The sequence below is a fragment of the Protopterus annectens genome, chromosome 3.part0 (assembly GCF_019279795.1).
Source record: "Protopterus annectens isolate FY-2018-M chromosome 3.part0, PAN1.0, whole genome shotgun sequence".
NCBI classification, from domain to species: domain Eukaryota; kingdom Metazoa; phylum Chordata; order Ceratodontiformes; family Protopteridae; genus Protopterus; species Protopterus annectens.
The window spans coordinates 1,106,308,543-1,106,325,233 of NC_056731.1; the positions used below are offsets into that span (position 1 = coordinate 1,106,308,543).

At 40.3% G+C, this 16,691-nt stretch overlaps 1 non-coding gene across 1 annotated transcript; it reads left to right on the top strand.

Moving 5' to 3' along the window:
- The first annotated feature begins 950 nt into the window (after nt 1-950).
- Nucleotides 951-1,114, top strand: LOC122797375. Its single transcript, XR_006364097.1, has one exon. It is a non-coding gene; the product is annotated as a U1 spliceosomal RNA (small nuclear RNA).
- The last annotated feature ends 15,577 nt before the right edge of the window (nt 1,115-16,691 follow it).

Consider the following 16,691-nt stretch of genomic DNA (forward strand, 5'->3'; position numbering starts at 1 on the left):
GTATAGTAACAAATTATTTTGATGTGCGCTACTAGTATACCTCATTATGAGGAACGTGCATCATTTGGTGTCTTAAACGACATGTTCCTCGAAGTGCATCATTGAAAGGGTCCATCTCACATTCATTCTTTGGAATTTTGAAACTGTTATCCATATTAAATAGAAATTAATTACATTACTTCATTAAAAGATCTTTTTTGTAAGACGCCAAATGAGGTACGCTCCTCGTAATGAAGTATGTTTGAGAAGTACAAGGCCCGGGATTCTGAGAAAGAGAAGCAATATATTCGTATGTTAGGCGCTACCTCCGCGTTATATACATGTTAATATGATTTAGTATAATGCCATGATTTTGTACAACAGAAAGCTGTTTACTTTGTTGTAGCCAACAAACTGTTTTACATTGGACTGTCTATTTTTAACACGTATACATGAATTATGATGTAGAAATTTGTCGAGTTGGCATTCACTTTTGTATTTTTCTTACATTTGTATTCTCTATATACAGATTTTCCTTTGTATACGAAAGATACTACTCTCATATGGGCTCAAAAAAACTGGACAGATTTATTCATTGTAACTAGTAGTTCCATTTAACTCTCCCCACTAACGGATAAGAATTCATACGGTGGCTCATTTAACACTCTTAATGCCTACTGGGAAGATATGCAAACTGGCGCGCACTGGATCACGTATGCAGCACGTGTTTAACCTAAAGAAAAAAAAAACAGTGCCAAGTGTATGCAGATTTTAATGAGCTTTGCATCATGGGTCAGATTAAGCTTAAACTATCGATCTTCCTGCTGAAATCGCCGTGACAGTTAATTTTCTTAGCTACAGGGTTGCATTGTAACATAAAACATTTCATGAAAAATCGAACAGAAAAGCAGCTGCTACATTTGTAATACGAGTTGAAGTAGGGGAATTGCACATGTTATTTCTTAAAACTCATACTTACCTGGCAGGGGAAATACCACGATCACGAAGGTGGTTTTCCTAGGGTGAGGCTCCACCATTGCACTTCGGTGGGGTTGACCCCTATGATTTCCCCAAATGTGGGAAAGTCAACTGCATAATTTATGGTAGTGGGGAATTGCGTTCGCGCTCTTCCCTGACTTTTCTGGTGAAATTAGAATAAGTGAGTGGAGTATCTCCTTTAATGTTGCTGGTGATCGTTCAAAAGTTTGTGTCACGTGTTTCGCATAAATTAACTGTTTATGGTTTGAGAGAGACGTTATGGTAACTTATACAATATTTTTCAAATTTTTTCTGTTAAATACTTATGATATTTTGCTGGTGTGGGAGTACATAAAAAGTAAACTTTGAAAGAAACGTCAAATAACACAATATTTATAGTGCATTTAGTTGCAGTATTATCATGAAAAATGAAATTTAATTTGTAAGACAAAGTTTTGAAATATAACCAATACACTATTTTATATGCAGCTCACATGTTTTTTTCTGATTAATAAAACATCGGATTTACTTGTCAGAATTCAGTGTATGCCAACTAATGTCTTGCTTTTTATTTTAGCACACCCTTTTCAGAAATATTACTGTGGTAGGATAAGGTAGACACCCGTATATTAATTCCATTTATTGTTTTCTCCAGCTTTGAATAACTGTGTGCCCAGCTTGATTACTTGGTACAGACGTATTCCCTAAGAGTCAGAATGATCATCACCAGTGCTAATTGGGCAATGTGAGACTGCCCAGTAGCCCAGTGACGGTCTGCGATTCAGAAACTTGGAAAGGCCGCTCAGAGCAACACCTCATTAGCGACTTATTACAGTATCTCCAGGTCAAACACTAAGCTGTCTGGATTAACCCACACTAGTGTTCCCCCTATCTGCTTATAAATCAATGTTATGCAGGCACCTTCCAGCACATACAAACAGATACCCATACACACTCCTACATGTACTCATCAGTATAGTTACAGAAATGTAATTCCAGGGTAGCGATAATGTTCAGATCCTTTGGTTTAGGAGGCTGCATATCCATAGTCATTTGCAGTCCCATTACCTCAAGATAAATTCAGCATAAAACTGACCTGGAACTCCAGATAAGAAGCCCACTTACCATATATTGCTAACTGTAGAACCATTTTTGTATTTCCTATTACCCTTCATACCTACCTAATTCAATTAGCTTTATTAACTGTTTAACTCGTCACATTCATTCCCACAATCAGAATATCCTTGGTGGTTTCTGAACTGATCAGATAGTGCCGTTTCTTGCTAGGGATTAAGATCGTATCTCAACATTTTTACCAGTATACCATCTGCTCCACATAAGAGGTTCCCCGTCTCCACGAGCAAATCAGACCACCACAATGTTATATTTTTCTGTAGCCCCAATCCCAAGATTGCATCCAAAACCACTGTATTCAGGGATTTCTGTAAGGTGAATTTTCTAGTACTCCCAGACAACCTGAGAAAATGTAAAGGTTCCCCAAGGACTGTGTAACAAAAGCAGCAGCTTGTACCACAGACTACTGCTCTGTCCTTATTTACAGTGTTAAAACATATGTCACAAGTATGCTGACAGGTTTAAGAATGAGCCTAGCAAACCCAGCATCAGGAAGCACCACTAGAACGTGTGGTACTAAGGAATAAAACAAAATCTGATTATTCTATAACCAAAATTGTAAAGGTCAACAAAAAAAACTAAACTTGGGCATAACATCAATATCACCACCAGCTGCAAAGATAATTAATTTTTTTTTTTTAATTATGTTAAGAATCTTAAAGTAATAGTAGTTCACCGAGTTAATCTCCAATAGTACCAGCTACTCCAAACACAAGGATATCGCTGGTATGCTTGCAGTTAAATTAATTTCTAACTTTCTGTGCTCTCTTACTACTTGGTCCCTATCTAAAATTATCCCTGAAGAGCTCATAAGTTCCTCTCCAAACCAAAAGCTCTCTTACCAAGCTGCATCCTAGTCCGCAGTAAATACTGCTCCAGCAGTTCCCTTTAAACCTGTTTATTCTTAGACTGCCCCAGGTGGTGCCCCAAATAATGGTGGCTATACTACTGACTCAGAGAAACTACATCCCAACTAGTCTTACCAATGTCATCTATAAACTAATGCGCAGGTGATTACAGAACTTGTTTGGCAGCCTACATTCCTTTGAATAGAATCAGTTTGACTTTCTGACAGGTAGGTTCTGCTTCCTAGTGTGCATTGGAATGGCTTAGTTTCCTGATGGTGGACCAGTTGTCTAATACAAACATATAACCACACATAAATTGTTGTTGACATTTGCGGATATAGTCATTCTATCAGCCATCACTTAGCTGAAGAAAATTAAGCGACTCACCATTCACTGACTAACACAGACAAGTGTAGTACAAATAATCCATCATCCCAACACCAGCATTAGGTTGGCATATATTCCTTATTACTGACTACAACATTCTCCAGAACAATTACTGATCATAAAAGAAACACCTTAGTTTGTTTTTATGATCAGAGCACAATGTACTCCAGAGCAACTACTAATTGCAGTCAAAACACCATAATTTCGTATGCAGTCTGATCTCAAGATCACACACTCAAATACATAAAACATGTTGGTTACATGGTGATTTCTAGGGGTGTAACCAGAAATGTCTATTTTGTACTCTAACCTCAAGCTACGACCCCCCCCCACCATCCCCTTATTTAAAAAACGTACTGAACTCTCAAAATTTTACCACCATGCATTTCAGAAGGGACCAACTGTTTCTACTTATAATCATATAAAGGCCGTCTTAAGTGGTACATTCCTATCACATATGTATAGCTGTATACAGCAGACACTTGTTTGGGCAGTTCTGAATATTCATCTCTCAGAAGTTTTATGGCTCAAAAAGCACTGATCAGAAAAATATATACTCAGTTGACTACATGGAGTATGCTTAGCTACACCCTTGGTGGTTTCACTCCACACCCCCATTCTCTATACAGTTCACCATCACACAGCCACGACCAAGTGCAGTGCCCTACATTGCACTGTAGTCCTCCAGAGTACACTCGCCCAACACAAAATCGACTACTAAAAAAGTCAACTAAAGTTGCTTGTACTGTGCACTTATTGACAATGGAACTTAGCCTCTGTGCACAGGTTGTGGCTGAAAAGGGTCTTTGGACCAGCCCATTTACTCGGTTAACAAATAGTTAATAGATAAACAATAAATAATTCATCCAGTTTCATGTCAACAAACAGTGGTCAAGTGACATTGCAGCCATATATGTATGTATGTATGGATACAGATGTGTTTAATATGTGACCATCTGTTGTGTGTTGCACATCATGAATTCCTTAAACCTGTAATACAAGATATGATTGGTGACAACAGCATAAGTTATGAGCATAGTTTTTAAATATTACTTTGCAACATATTTCATTCCAGACCCACATATATCACTTTTTTATCTTGAATGTAGTGGTAGTTATTTGCCATTTATTGTGTGGAGCTTCTTTTCGGTGACTTCTGGTACATAATTTTATTCAGCTAGTGTAATGTTTTCCATTATCTTTGGGCTGTGTTTAAATATGCAAATTACTTTAGATAATTTTGCTGAAGTTTATATGAGCAGAATGTCTTAACAAATGGCTTTGAACTCTTAATTCAGAGGTAAATTTTAATCATTTTTGGTGATTTGTTTTATTTTGGTGAGGGCTATGTTACTATTTGTTTTATACTTTAGTTATAGTTTTATTTTAGTGTACCAAGTTTAGCTAAAATCTGATTTGTTTTGCCGGAAATGCTGTTTTCCCTTTGTCTAGTTGTGCAGAGTGTTTCACTCTTTTTTTTTTTTTTTTGATGTTTAACTTTTTTCTACCAGTTTGGCTTCTGTGAGGTTGATTTAGTGGGTGCTGTTGTTGGGGGGGGGTTGTGTGGATATAATGTGTACAGTGGTGTAAAAATTTAAATTTTTTACATTGTCACCCCCATTTCAGTTATTTTTAGCTGTTATCTGTTAAGCCAGTGGTGGAATTCTTAAATGCAGTGTTCATGGTGTAGGGCTGATATTCATTTAAAATGTGGACCAAAGCCCAGAGTGACTCAAACACTGGTACACAGTGGCGTGATGTCTTGTATGTAATCTCTCTTGCCAGAGTATACTGTGCAGAGGGGACCAGTAGAAATGATCCCCCAGACATTATCCACAATTCAGTCATACTTAGGTTCATAGGTTGGTACTAGGCTGTCAGCCCTAAGGCCTATACAAGCCTAGCCATAACAATTCCCTGGCTATTTCTTCCCACAATATTTACTTCCCTGGTCCCCTGTCTAGCAGGGTGACTGACGTGATCCCAGGGGAGAATTTCCTATCTCCCATCCAATCGTCAAGGTTCCTTTTGAAGAGGGCCAAAGAGGCGCTCAGCTTGATATGTATGGGCAGTCTGTTCCAGAGTATGGGGAGTCGCTGGGTCAGGAACCTATCCCTCCAGCATGTTTTGTTCATTTTGATGACCAGGTTTAGATCCCTGGAGCATGTGGCTCTGAGGGATTGGGATTTCTTTAAGTGTAATATGTCCAACAGCACTGGGTTTGACATGACCTTGTGTGTTAAGCAGTGATCGCCTCTGAGTAGGCGATATGCGACAGAGTATAGCTGGAGTTTTTTTTAGACTGTCAGCATAGGGCATCTGCTTTAGGCCTGTGATTCTTTTAGTGAGGTATTTCTGTGGCCTTTCCAGTTGTTGCAGATGTCTTATGAGGTACATACCAAACGGGTCGTTGTACTCTATATAATGGGTCTAATGAGGGATGAGTACAGTGGCACACTGACCTCCTTTTTTCTGGATGAAAAGCCCTTAGTGATGACGTGTGCCACATAAAATGATTTTCTGACTGTTGTGGCTATGTGGTTATCAAAGGTGAGACCACTGTCCACATGTGTCCCTTATCACACTTTCGGTGTTTAGTGTACTGCCACTTGTATGGTAATTCATAGGTACATGGTTTTTCCCAAAGGGGCTAATTATACATTTCTTGGCATTAAGCTTGAGCCCATGGCTCTGGCACCAAGCATCTGTTTCTGTAAGGCCTTTTTGTAGAATATCCACATCATTTGGGGATTCAATAATGGCTCCCAGTTTGCAGTCATCTGCAAACTTTGTTAGCCAGAGTCCCTTAGTGTTGGCCTGTACTTTAGAGAAGTAGATGCCAAACAAGAGCGGTCCCAGGACTGAACCCTGAGGTACTCTGCTTGTCACTTGCCTGGAGCTGGATTTTGAGTCTGCTGCTTTTACAGTGTGGGTTCTGTAAGTAAGTCAGTTGGCAACCCATCGAGTGACATAGGGATTGATGCCCAGCTTAGTAAGTTTATCTATGATTCCAGAGTGGGGGATGGTATCGAAGGGCTTGGCGAGGTCCAGATAGGCTGTGTGGACCGCCTTACCCTCGTCCACGGCTCTGTAGACTGATTCGAAGAAGTCAATCAGGTTGAGGAGACAAGATCAGCCCTTTACGACACCAAACTGGGTGGGGTCCAGTGTTTGAAGGTTGCCAAAATCTTTGTTTATAAGTTCCATGATAATGCATTCCATGGCTTTGCAGATCAGGCTCTTCAGACTGATGGGACGATAGTTCTCGGGATCCAAGGTAGACCCCCCCCCCCTTGTGGAGTGGGATAACTGTAGCTGTGCGCCATTCATTGGGCATGAACCCTGAAGTGAGGCTATGATTAAACATGACACTTAGGTGAGGTGCCAGTTCATTTTGTAGTTCATGTAGTACACAGCCCGGGATGTCATCTGGTCCCATGGATGCTGTATTCTTAGCTTTGGAGAGTGCGTTTTTTACCTGTGTGGCTGTGAGTACCAGAATTTGACAATCTTTTGGTTTTTGGTACTGAGATGGGCCTTTTAGGGGGTGAGAGGGGGGGTGAAGTTGGCACCGAATCGATCTGCCAGGATATTGGCAATATCCTTGGGATCAGTATATTTAATGCCATTCTGTTGTAGCTCAGAGCAGGTCTGAGCATTGCCATTTAGATTCTTGACATAACTATAGAATGCCTTGTGGTTGTCCATGGAATCTTTGGCAATTTTATTTTCGTAACTAGCTTTGGAGGATTTTATGAGGGATCTGCTTCTTACTGAGGCTGGTAAGGGAGTTTTTTGCATCCTGGGATTTTCTTCTTTCTGCAACAATTTCTATATAGTTTGTTTATGGCAGGGGACCACCAGATTGGGTTCCTTTGGAAACCGTCTTGGTTCTGTTTGGAATGGCATGATTCATGCACGAGTGGATGTGCTCATACAGAGCCTTAGTTTAGGATTCAGCAGTCGAACTTTCAATTCCCGTCTGCATGGGTGTCATGAAGTTTGTAACTTCTGACTTGAGTAGCATGAAGCTGGCTTTGGAGAAGTTTTTTTTTTTTTTTTTATGGAAGTTTCCCTACTGGGGGGGGGGGGGTGGGATGTGGATGTCAAGGGTGATTAGCTTATGGTCAGACCTGACCAACGAGGGGGGACACTGGTGTGGAGCATCAATCTCCCATGTTGGTAATGATCAGGTCTAGGATATTTGCGCTCCTGGTGGGACTATGGATTAGTTGATCCAGGGCGTTGGAATTTATGAATTCCAAGAACCGTTGGGCAAAGGTGTTGGTACCCGAGTAGTTTTCCCAATTAATGTCAGGGTAGTTGAAATCACCCAGTATTAGGGTATTTGGTTGTATCTTAATATTTTCTAGTATGTTTAGAAAGGTGTAGTGAGAATCTTGGGGCATGGTGGGGGATCTGTAGCAAGCTACAGTTTGGATTGTGGTCTTACCTAGTGTTAGTTGCACCTGTAGAATTTTAGATGCATTGTGTTGGGAAACTAGCCTGGAGGTGTGAATATCCTTGGTGAATATGGACACTCCTCTGCCTTTAGTGCTTTGATCCTGGTTTGGTGGCCGAAAAGTGTGGCAAGAGTTGTAGCCTGGTATTACAGGGGTGCTGTCTGGAGTCTTGAACCAGGTCTCAGTTACTGCACAGATAGCGATGTTCTCCATTTTTAGGAGTGCCTCGAGAGAGTGCATTTTGAGGTTTAGACTTCTAGCATTGAGTAGCATTCGCTTCAGATTTTGCATGCTTTTATCTGTTGCTGTGGTAGTTTTGTCCATTGAGCCTTGCCTAAAAAAGGCACTATAGGGGTGGCAAGAGCTGCAGCCAGTAACCTGAATCCCAGGGGCGACAGGTGCAGACCATCTCTGGCAAAGCATCATGGTTTGTCGATCATGTCATCCCAGGCAGACAGATACTGGATCCCCTTTGAATGACACCAGAAACTTCGCCAATTGTTGAAGTCAATCATTTTGTCATACTGTGGTATCATTCTGGGCGAAGGCAGGATGCTGCTCAGGGCTAGCAACTCTGACAACTCTGTGCAGGCTATACTCTCCTCCCATGAATTACATGCCCAGAAGTGTATACAAATAGCTCTGTCCTCAATGAGTAAAGATGCTAGTGTCTTTTATGCTGATGGGTTGCTCACCACTGCACAGGCCGGCAACACTGTCAGCAAAAGATGTAGAGAAACCTTCCAAAAACCTGATATTTTGTGATAGTAAAATGCATCTATGTAAAGTGCAGTCAAAACTGCTTCAACTACATGCTCCCACCTCAAAGATATTTTAGACTGCACTCTTCTTGCAAAGGAGCTGGAAACTGTCAGAAATCACAGTTTTTATTTGAGGAGCAGGAAATGTAAATTATGTGTAGCCATGCAGCTGACTTATTGATTATTCTAGCAGAAACATCACACATTTGTGAGGCCTTTATCCTGAAAGTAATATGGCCATGGTTTACTATCAAAATGTAGAAGTGCAGTTAGGCGAACATGAGAATGCCAAATGTGTGTTGGCTGATTCCCATATTGCCGAACTGCAATTCTACGAATTTCCTTTAGCGAATTCCACTGTGCATTCGCTCATATGAGGTCAATGTTACGAGTAGAGATCGCAGTACAGTGTGGATTGGGAAATTTACATTTTTCCTCACTGTAGTGCGATCTCAGAGTTGGAATATATATAATTTGGTGTGGAAGGTGCAGGGGGGCTTACCCCCTTGCAAAAACATGTACTAAAGTAATGTGGAATAATGAACTGCATAGGTTCGTACTGCTGGGAAGCAGACAGATAAGTGTCAGCAGGTAAAATTTTGGAAATGTTGAAGCCACTGGTTTGATCATTTCAAATTGACGTGTTTTTGACAGGTTTACGTAATTACTGTTCAGGAATTCGAAATTTATGCAGTGTTAATGTAAAAAATGTGTTTTGATGTTTGAGATTTTGATAATAAACTTACAGCCACATCTGGTCATATCGGCTTTCTGGCCTTGTTCATTTGGAAACTGAAATGCAGTTTTACATTACAAAGATATCTCACATCTCCTGGTGTTATGCTTAAGAGATTACCCGTCATAAAAAGGCAGTTATTGCATAACAGTTTAACCTATTGACTGACAGGAGTTAAACACATTTTTGTGTTGTCCAGGATACAAAAACTTGATATGCTCATTGCAAAAGTCAGGACACCCACACTTGACACAGGAAAGCCCCTTGGCATTGGATGTCCGTTGCTGCTGCTATGTTAAGGGCCCCATAATACTAACCGAGGAAAAATGTAACTAATCCAAACATGTTGGGGTGTTTCGATATAGACCTGGAGCATTACTTGTGGTAGCTGGATGCTAATGACTGGGGAACTTATAAAGGAATAAGAAATTCTGAAGTGTGAGGAAATGGTACTTCCAGCATGGAAGAACATTGTTTGGGAGTGAGGAATTTATGTCGCATTAGTTTATTACTCAATTGTAGGTGATATATTTTTTTCTTTCATACTTTATTTTGCTTTGACTATGAATTGTGTTTCTTGATTTTAATAAAGATCCCTCTTCCAGTTTCTTGCCCATATTCCTTGCATTGCAGAATAAGGGTTGGATTCCAAAAGCTTTGGGGTAGTGTTGCAGAAGACCTTCACCATCATTTAATGCTACCTCACACCTACTTCTCATGGATAGCTGCTTAACTTCAATCTTGAGGCAATGTACACCTAACCACTTCTGGTTGCTACTAAGCCACATGTAGGTGATGGGATTCAAAAACATTGCATGTTAAATAACCTCATTACCTTTTGTGACATAGTTTGATGTTGGATGATTCTGCTGCATGGCCGCTAACATCCTCCTGAATTTGCCTTTCACTGTGTCTATGAATGTCAACAGTAGTACTGTAAGCCTTACAGGGAAAACCCTGCAATGCATGCAGTACTGTGGCCAGGAACAACTGGGAATATATGTTCCAATCTATGCCACGTCTATTGAGAAGCTGTAACATTAGGCTGTTTTTTCAGACACTGCTGCAAATGTCATGTGCAGAATCACCTTGGACATCATACCACTTCCTGGACAGTTTCTAATGCTTCCCTCTGTATTGCAGTTGTTACTGCAGGTATACAAGCTTTCCCATGAGTAATGCCTGCATTGGTACTGCTGATATACAGAGGGAGCTCCACTGCCTTCAGTGTGAAATTACCATTGAAATGAAAGTATGCTTTGTGAATTGTGCCAGCATATAGTTTGAGTTTTGTGGTGTAGAACGGTGGTAGCTGTTTTCAGAGCTAACATTAGCCCACAAGTCATAACTAACTATGGATCCCTTTTAGAGAGACTAGCTATGGAGTATGTGCTCTGGGTATTGTGTTGTCCCTAGAGTTATTTGTTAAGAAATATAACCACCCTAAGCCTTCCTAGCCATGGTCGTAGTGATCCTTCTTTGTTCCTTGCTGTTTTTTTTTTTTTTTTTACCTTTCGTCTGCCTAAGCACCTACCTCTTCCTCATCTTCTGTCACTCTGTCTCCCTTTTATCTTACTTTAAAGGCACAATGGCATTCCTTTACAAACTGGTTTTAATAATGGCACTGTGTAATGGCACATTTTTTATTTTCTTGGTCTTCGTGGTGAAGCTAGCCTCTGGAATTGGCATAACTGTGCCTTTATACATCTGTACATGTCATGACATTTACATTTGCACAGTCTGTCAGTAAGACTTTAAAGCTGAATGGCACTCCAGTATTCATACTGACAACTCATCACAGTTAAAGTTATACTTAAACTGTTTTTTTTTTCTGTTTTTATTGAGTATGCAGTATATTTTATTGTTCAAATGTAAATTCCTAAGCAGTGTTTGTTGAAGTGATCATTCTATACTTTGCAGTATTGTGACCGAGCTAAGGAGTCTCTTGCAACAATAATTCAGCTTAAACAAGTTTCTGTGATACCTGAGTTAACAAGATAGTAGTGACTGATCCAGCCTTGCTCCACAAGCATTTTTGCAGACATTTTGGGCATTAGTATATGCATTTTTTTATACCATTTGGTATATTCCAGCAAAGACTGACTAGACTTGACTATGATGGTTAACCAAGGCTGGGATGCATGTCTCGACTTGGAATGAGGCAGTAAGGTATACTTAAAGAATGTAAACAAGTGGTGCATATGTGTTTTTTTTTAACTTTAGTCTTTATTAATCTGGCTGTATGATGTATAGAGAGAGAGACCTTATGATCCAGGCAAACTCGATTCGTTTAGGGGCTCCAGCACATGAGGAGAGAAAAGATGGCCCACTTGCGTCTCCTGGGGGTAGGAAGGTTTTCATATATTCTGTGGCATACGCAAATCAGTGTGATTACCCTGGTGAAGATTAGGGAAAACACTGCTTGTACTACATGGGATGTCAAGGCTTCTTGGTGGGAATGTACATTGCAGAAATGAGGGAATGGCCTCCACAGTCAGCCCATTGCTTGAACAATCCTCCAGCCCTTGGCTGAGTGCATGAAAGGGGTTAGGCCCAGCATATAAAAAGCCAGACTACCCCTGATTGACTGCCTGAGTGACAGCCTCCCTGACTGACTCTTGCCCTGGTGATTGGGAGTGAATAAATCCATTGGTCAGGAAGTGGCTGATGAGTGGGGGCAAAAAAGGAAGGGGGGCTTTAATCTTTATTAAATGTTAAGATTCTTTGTGGTGGGTTATGATGAGCAAGAGTGTGAGATAACTTGATGGGTGAATTATGCAGAGTTTAATTGATGAGAAGCAGCTCCATTTCTATGGTATTTATGTTTTATGAACCATGAAACAGGAAAAATAATGCGGACTAGCTCATGCTGACTACATTAATAAGGTTAATGTGGGAAAGGGAATGCTCTCTCATATTTATGCAGCTTGTAGAAGTCACCTGTTACATCCTTTTCCATCTTCTGTCATCCCAGAATCATAAGTCTTAGCTTTTATAGCTTCTGCTAACACTTTTGGCAGATGTTATGTCCACCACAAACTTTGTGAAACGTATTTGTCTAAACATTTACTTTCTACATTGCTTGTGTTGGTGAGTGTCACTGAGGTAGCTAGCTGAGTAGAGTTTACTACCCTTTGCTTTCAGCAACAGTATCCACCTCATTAAGTGAGATGTACAGGTATTTCCAGGCAAAGTAAAGAGACAGAATCCTTCCAACATGCCCTAATCCACCCCATGGGACCTCCACCCAGTGGTCAGTGCCATGTACACCTCCTATAACAGATGTTTAGCAGCATCTTCACAAAATAACCAAACCATCTCAAATCACTCCTCCCAGTCTGGCAGAGCAGTAGCTGTGTGTAGCTCTTTATTGAAATGTTGGCACTCCTAATGAGGGTACCAAAAAGCTGGAAAAAAAACCAGATCAAAAATGCAGGAAAAGAGCAAATCCTGAACATCGCTCTTCTCCTTTAAACCTCTTTTTTTCCAGGGGGCAAGCCTTGTTGCACTGCCCGATGGGGACAGAGTGCTCCCACTCCCCCAAACTTTAAATCCGAGATCATGATACCTTGAAGAAAAAGGAATATTTTGAGAAATGGCCATCTTGGACTTGAGTACGTGTGTGTGCATTATATATGTGTGTGTGTGTGTGTGTGTGTGTGTGTGTGTGTGTGTGTGTGTATATATATATATATATATATATATATATATATATATATATATTAATTATTTGGGCTCCAAAATGGTCCCAGCATATGCCAGTCTAGTGCTTAGCGCCTGAGAAGCCGAGGTACTCGTTCACAAACCCCACTTCCACAAAGCCAGACTTTATAGAAGATATATTAATGATATTTTTTTTGTCTGGCAAAGAACACAAAACAGACTTAATCTCTTCCTTCAGGAACTCTGCAACAGCATTGGGCTCCTCAAATTCAGTCTCCAGAAGTTGGAACCAAAGTCTACTTCCTAGACATTGAAATCTCTCTTAATGTACAAACCCTCTCCTTTGCTTCCAATATCTACAGGCAGAAAACTTTCAGGAACAACTTCCTTGAGTTTTCCTGCCAACGGCCTTACATTATGAAATCTAAGGTAGTAAATGGGCAATAAGTCAGGCTTTCACACATCACCAGCGATGACCACATCTTCCTAGATGAATGCATTTTCCTGCTTGAGCTTTTCAGAGGAAGAGGTTATCCAACCGTCCTGCTCAACAAGATCCACACAGAAATCTGTAATGCCAAAGGTACCAAATTTAAATCCATTCTTAAGCACGGCTTCCTGACTGAACCCCAAGGAAAGCCCATCATGGACTACGTCCTGAGCTTCCCCATTCCTATCAGCCTAGACATGTCCCATATTAAGAATATCATCAACAAAAACTGGTGCATCATCCAAAATGATCGGAAACTACACCAGACCCTAGGAGACAAGCCCACTTTCAGCCATAAGCGAACTAGAACCCTAAAATCCATTTTCCAAAAATCAGAGAACTTTGTCCTAGATCCCCCTGATGGACGCAATTACCACCCCACCTTGATGCAGCCCTGTGGTAACTACATGGTCTGCAAACATATACTCACTTGCGCTGAGTACACCCCCCCCCCCACAACAAGACCAGAAATAAAATCAGAATTTCAACTGCAGCACCAACTCTGTTGTTTATGCTGCAATTTGTTCGACTTGCAGCAGTTTTTACATTGGTAAAACTGCCAGAAGACTAGCAGACAGAGCCAAAGAACCTCTGTTAGCCATCAAACACTGGAATCCCTCCAATGCACTAGCAAGACATAGCACAAAATGGACCCACTTCTCTGGCTTCAATTTCCTTATCCTTGACAGGATCATCCCCTTCTTTGGAGATACCAATAACCTCGTCTGAGTCAAGGAGCTCAATTTTCAGCTGTTGCTTCAAGTAGACTTTTCCCCAGGACTCAGTGATCACATTAAAGGAGAACTGCACCAACAGACGCAAGAAACATGTTTATTTCATCATGGTTTGGTATTTCCTATATTTATACACCACTCTGGGACTATTTACAGGTTTTTAAATATTTTATAAGTAATTTCTGAGTCTGACCACATGGGGGTCTGGCATTTTGAAGTAATTCTGATTGTTTAGGCTGCCTGTAGGTATCAGATAATTCAGTGCTTGTCTGTAAAAATTACATCACGCAGGCCTCTTTCTTCCTAGAGCTCCTGTCACTGCACTGATTTTACATGCATACACTGCTGTCTTTCAGTCAGCTAGTTTTAAGTAACATTTCATGCTGTTCAATGACTACCTAAAACACACAGTGCAAATGCCACAAGTGCTTTTTACTGCTGCTTCTTTTTAGAATGGCTAAACTGCAGTCTTTTGTGAAGCCTGAATTTGTGCTACTTTGACTCATCTCCCATACCCCTTCACACCTAACTTCCCTAGCTGTCAAAGTGCTAAGGGTAATTTGAGCTGTCACCTACTGTGATTGACAGCTCACAGCAGGAAACTTCACTCATGCTCCGTTTCCTTGTTCTAGCCTTTACTTTTTGTATGGGTAGGGGAAGGATCAGGGAGCTGTGACATCACAGCATGGGTGGGTTTTTAGGATGGTAGTGGTGATGTCAATTTGGCGAGGGAAATGGCCAGAAAAGTACCTGTATCCAGTGGCCTTGATGATATCGGTGAATTGGAGACTTTTCCAGGGCAGGACAACATTTTTGAAAGTGAAGCCAACAGTACAGTAAGGTACTGTTCTATTGGAGGGAAATAGTCAATTTAAAGTAGTTTGACTGCTGTATTGTTGTTTATTCATAACAGGGGCAGTAAACAAGGAGAAAAAAAAAAGAGAAGTTGAGCATTTAATAATAGAATCTCATTGTTGTCCTTTACCATCAAATGTGCACTGAAGTGGTTCTACTGAACCAGTGCACCACCTGTTTGCCAACACAGCCATCACTATTCCCCCTACTTTAGGGTCCAATTTTTTAAGCTACTTGTTTGCACAGCTTACCTACCCCTCTAGCTCCACCTGTATCTCAAACACATAACTTTGTCTACCACCACTCAACACAGCGCCACCTGTATGTCATCTTTGGTATTTGACTTACTTACTTTTTATTTCTACACTTTGCTAATCAGCAAACAGCGCCACCTATTTTCAACCTTGGTAAATACTAATTTAAATACTTTGTTTAACTTTTTTGGTACTTGCATATTATCGCAACCAGATTTTCGGGGTTGCGAAATTCGCTTCCTGGAATAGAAATGACTTCAGAAAACACTGTTCGGTGTTTTTTGAAGTCATTATTGCAGGAAAAAAAAGTTTGCAGTACCTTCAGGCTGTCAAACTTTTCAAGAAACAGTCTTCCAGTTTTACGTGCATTACACACACACACACACGCACGCTTGAATTGGATGCTCTCTTTCCGACAAACACAAAGCCTGTCATGCAGTATTACAAGCAGAGTTACTCACATGTGGGATTCTACTTTTTTTTTTTTGGTAATAAGGAAATGTATGTCACCTGGTATGTCAATGGAAAAGATGTGTAGTGTTCATACATGGATCAATGTGTGTCTTCAAATATTGGTTAACAAGTGCGGTGCTGCATGAATGAAAGACCAGCCATCACAGTGTTCAACTTTTACTTTCTAAAATCAATAACATTTCCAAATCACTGCCTTATTTTTCAGCTTTCCCACTGTATTACCTCATAAAAACAGTGAAGGCACTTTACAATTCAATACCAGTTGTTACACACAAAAATGTGAAGCAGTAGAGTCAGTGGCAGCTGTGTCCAACATTGCAAATTTGCAGCAGTAACTGAGTGCACCCAGCGAATAATCCTTCCAACTTCTTATTTTAAACTACTAACTCCAAAAAAGAACACACTAAAGCAGAAAAGTAAATCCCGGAAAGCAACTTACATATCATACGCTAAGTCCCACAGTGCTTTCAAGCCAATAAACGTACACACACAACCACTTTTAGCGTTGAACTCAACGCACAATGTTTTTACAGCACGCTATCTACAAATCCTAAATATTGCATGTAATAATTGCCAAAAGAAGCACTACCAATATCCCAGAATACTTTTGAACACTTTACCCTTCTGTAATACATTTCTTTTTCACTTGCTTACTAAATGTCTATAAAGTAGATTGTATCGCAAAATCTGGTTGCGATAATACGCAAGTACCACTTTTTTTTATTGGTCACCATAACCATTTCAGCGGTCACTGTAACTGTTTATAGCTCTGTAAAAAAAAAAAAAAACTGTGCCTGTTCTGAGCAAGTTCCATTAATAAAAGTGCTTAAAATACATTGGTTCAGATTTCTTCAGTTTTGTACTTCTTTTTTTTTTTTTTTTTTTTTTTTTTTATAGGTTCATAGGGAAGTTCTAGGTTATCTGCCCAAGGGCAT